Source organism: Octopus bimaculoides, chromosome 9 (genome assembly GCF_001194135.2).
Source record: "Octopus bimaculoides isolate UCB-OBI-ISO-001 chromosome 9, ASM119413v2, whole genome shotgun sequence".
Taxonomy (NCBI): domain Eukaryota; kingdom Metazoa; phylum Mollusca; class Cephalopoda; order Octopoda; family Octopodidae; genus Octopus; species Octopus bimaculoides.
Genome location: NC_068989.1, coordinates 21,074,943 through 21,079,635, shown reverse-complemented (window position 1 = coordinate 21,079,635; position 4,693 = coordinate 21,074,943). Strand labels below are relative to the sequence as shown.

General features: G+C 34.4%; 1 protein-coding gene across 1 annotated transcript in view; it reads left to right on the top strand.

The window, feature by feature from the left end:
• The window catches only part of LOC106876839 (corticotropin-releasing factor-binding protein), a 155,065-nt gene extending 152,798 nt beyond the window's left edge, over window positions 1–2,267 (top strand). The window contains exon 9 of the mRNA XM_052970482.1: window positions 1,480–2,267. The gene's annotated coding sequence lies outside the window, so the exon portion shown is untranslated. The remainder of the gene's footprint in view (window positions 1–1,479) is intronic.
• Window positions 2,268–4,693: the final 2,426 nt, after the last annotated feature.

Here is a 4,693-nt window from a genome sequence, read left to right as displayed (position 1 = left end):
ACGCTCCTTATTATTATTCTTTATTATTATAAAGGCGGTGAGGTGGCAGAATCTTTGGCACGCCGGGTGAAATGCTTAGCCGTATGCCGTCTGTCTTCACGTTCTGAGTTCAAACGCCGCCGGGGTCAGTGCATCCACCACCAAAAAAAAAAAAACTAGTATTGCTAGTTGGTATCGTGGGGCTGTAGGCGGCATAACAGAATAAGTTCGTTTACGCTTCCCGTAAACGAACTTAAAAGATATATGTATGTATGTATGTATGTATGTATGTATGTATGTATGTATGTATGCAGGCATGGATATGCATAGACACACACCTGAATCTCAGCAGATATTTACTTAAAGACGGTTGTTTATAACTGGTTTGGCAGCCAATCGTACATGTCAAAAATAACCGTCAGGGATAAAAAAAAATAGGATATTGTGACCTTCAAGCATGTAAGATGATTGCTCCTTTTTTTTTAATCGAAGGCAGTGACTTTACAAGTTGACGCAAAGCTTGTTTGATAAAGGCGAATAAACAAGATAGAGATGACCTAGTTGTTGTTTACGAATATGAATAGTGTAGTGTTGCCAGACTGCTATTGATATGAGCAGTATTTGAGTTGTGGTGATCTTGAAAGCATTAGCTTGCAGTGTAGACATTTCAAGATGTTATCAGCTTTTCCGTCCGTGCCGGCAAGACATCTGATATAAAGTTACCAGATTGCATGTCGATGGCATCTGGGTGCAAATGGTTTACGATGATTAAAAGTTAGCATTATATGTATAGGTGAGTGTGCAAGAAAAAACTTGTATAAAGGAAAACAACGTCAGGTTGACTACTAGATGAAAACTGGATAAGAGAGAAACCTCACGATACATGCGGTGACTAAGCGGTGTAATGGGAAACATCTGTCTCATTGTTTGAGATTTGGATTTAACCCATAGATAAGTAACTTATGTGGGAGGTTGTCGTCCCATGCAGTCGAAGTCTTTGTTCTTGTCAAGAGTAACAACATTGCTTTCAACAAAACTTTCAAGGGCATGGCACTACAATTGTGATCTGATACTTCTACTTATTAGGATATGTGTCAGATATAGCTGACGTCATAGTAGTAAAAGAAATTGCTTAAATGTGAATAAGAAGTTGGTTACACGTTGGAGTATTTATTATACCTAAGTAAGGATTAAGCAATGATGAAACCACCTGGTTGGATCAGAGATGATTATGTCTGGATGAATTTTGTGATTAGAAATGTAAAATATTTGGAATGCGCTGTAGGACTGAACCCAAAACTATGTAGTTACAAGGCTAGCTTCTAAACCATTCAGCCAACAATATTTTAAAATTAAACAAAAAGAAAACGTTGTGCATGGACAAAAGTTACTTTGATCTGATTAAACTATCATATTTTGTTGGGTATTAGAAACAAAAAAATTCATTTGTGAAGGATTTGTACTTGTTGTTATTAATTACTCACCTTACTTGTATTGCAGCCAAGAACCGACTTGTTCAAAAAGAAAAAGAAAGAAGAAATAGAATATCGTCCTGGAACTGTGCGTTCATAAGGTCCGAGTAGATCTCATCAAGCAAGACAAACGAAACTAAAGGAAAACGAACGAAAACTGACGAAACCATTCGAAAACCGCACGAAAACGAACGAAATAAACAAGAAATAAACTATACTAAAAAAAAAATTTTCTGTCTACCTCCACCTCAATCTTTGCTTTATTTAATTGAACAGCAGTCTATTCCCGTTTATCTACTAAGGTAACTATATCCCACAAATCTACGCACGGAAATCTAAACTCTCGTACTTACATTGCTGTTGCAGCACCCATACAAAGATATATATACATATATATATATAACATATATGTAAGCATGTACCGTTATACAATTTAGCACACACACCCATATACAATATATATATATATATATTTATATATATATATATATATATATATATATATATTTGAAATTAGATGTCTTAAGAATGCAAATACATACATATTTACATATACATGTTTTTTAAAAAATCGCTACGGTAAATGAACTCACCAAAACTCAATTGTTAGCCTGCAAATCAGCAACTGAATTTGATCAGATCCTTAAAGGAGCAGCGGTGTCTCTTAGAAACAACTAGTAAACGACCGGATTTCAGCTAAATTAAGGATTTGGAGAATGACCAACTATAAAAGACTAAAAGTACTTTCGAATGAAAAAAAAAAATAACGGTTTGGGGATTGACCTGAGAAATTAAATGTTAATTATTCCAATATTGTGACTGTGTTATTGTTGATATTGTTACTTTATGTTTCCACAAGTAAAGTTGGCTGTTATTCTTCTTTTGCTTACTTGGATGTTTATTTCCGTTTGATTTCAGTAATTAACTGAGTCGATGTCTTATCGTATTTTCCTTAATCACAGAATAGGTTTTTCGCATCCTGACAGCAGTACTTTGTCCCTAAACATTTTCAAAAGTTTAAGATGTTTATCTGTAAATATTTATCATGCTTTCGATATCAAATAATTTAAATAGGCCTGACTTACAAAACGCTGTACCTTCTATGTAAAGGGCCAAAATGCTCTGAGAAAAATACTTTATTGGAACACACACCTATTTCATAAATATCCATGCAAAGGAACACATGGAAGAAAATATCCTAAAATGCCCCAATAAATACTTTCCAATACCTCAAAGCTACCACAAATAATTATTACACAACATATCTCACTGACCTAATAATATACTTAATTACGTATAAATATTCTTTGTGCCTATAAATGTGAAAAGCATTTTTGTAACAATTTTCAAGTGTAATTATCCTCAGTGGTGATCATCTTGGTACTGTTGTCTTTGTTCTATAATTAGATTGTACCGGTGAAGATATTACAGTCATATTGGTAATATCGATGACCTCAAAGATCAATGTTCACAAGCCCGTGCTCATGGTTAGCGCTAAGTACATGGCTACCACTCCATTTATACAAGATATAAGAACTTGTATCAATGAACTTTTCATTTAAAAATTTTAAAAGAAACTCAAATATTTATGACACTTTGAATGAAATAACTTTCAAGCAACTTGTTCATTTTCCGTTCTAGGCCAACGCTGGGAAGTAGTCCTCTCTGTTATATAGAATTATGAAACGTTCTTGATAGCGTTCCATAGAGGAGTGTATAAGTAAGCATTCCGGGTAGTCAGTTCTCTTGAAAGGATTATTTTTTAAGGAAAGAATTTTCCTGATTTTGCCAGCTCGTAGGTAAAAGTCTCGGATACTAGAGCAGCAAATTTACGAACAAACGACTGAACTACTTGAGAAAAAGTGTGTGAGCGTTAGAGACATCTGTATGAATGTTATTGATGATGTGATCGTTGCTTACTCATAAAGCAACTACAGTTGACCAGATCTATGATCAAAGTCATTCCAGCTTTTGATCAGCTCGTCCTTTCAGGAGGACGCAAGACTACATCATTAAATATATATTTTCCTCAGGGTAGAAAGTAAGAGAGTAATTTGAAGTACGTTTAACAACTATTTCTGGCAAAGCGACAAATAGCAGTTCTTTCGTTGGCTTACATACTTATTGAGTATTTCAGTTAAACAATTTTGTCTTTCGTCGACAACAGAGGAAGTGGCGACTCCAGAAAAGATCTCAGTCGTATTGTGAAATTCAATTTAGAACGAGTTGATTTTCATGTAACGTATCTTGCCATTTGGATTGTCCTTAACTCTACTTAAATTTCATTTTTTTAACATTGCATGAAGCAGTGAAGTATAGAGGTGCAGGAGTAATAGATTTTCAAGGCAGGATTCAAACTAGTAACGTAAACTAAATACTAAACAGCATTTTCCCAACGATCCTACCAGGATTTCATTAAAAGTATAAATAGTAAAGTATAAAATTATGCACACAATATTACAATAATGTATTTGAACTGGTATTAAAGTAGTCAAAGATTTCCAAACCAGTTTATCAATGAAAATATGAGAAGAAAAAAAATAATTATACCTCAATATATTCTGAGCTCAGAATCGAAGAGGATCATTCTCGTTCTTGGAAGTAGAAATATTACTGAATCAGATAAATTAAAGGAGATATAACCCGAGATAAAAGACATTGCTTGTTACATAAACATATGCCTCAACATATATGACACGGTGTCTTACAGTCTTCTTCAGATATATTTGGGAGTTAAGTACAGTAGTAAGGAGGAGAAATTGAACTAATTACCCTGCTCATCACAATACAGGCAGTACAGTAAAAGAATCATTAGCGTGTTGGACAAAATGCTTGGCGGCACTTCTTCCCGCTCTTTAGGTGCAGAGTTCAAATTCCATCGATGTCGCCTGTACCTTTCATCCTTTTTGGGGGTCGATAAACTAAGTGCAAATTGAGCACTGAGAGTGAAGTAATCAACTTCCCTTTGCCCTCAAAACTGCTGGCCTAGTGGCAAAATTAGAAAGTGTTATATTGTCATACGTTGATGCGACGGTTACTTTCATAAAAGAAATAGTACAGGATGATTATAAAAGGATGGGAGCAATCATGTTTCAATCGAAATCGAAAAATGAAAGCGCTGATACAAACCTATATAATCTTCAGAATACCAGCAGATTTCTCATCTCTGTTGTGACATTTTATCATTCAAGATACAATGAACGAATGACTTTGCTATAATACATTTCCTTTTTTCTTATTTA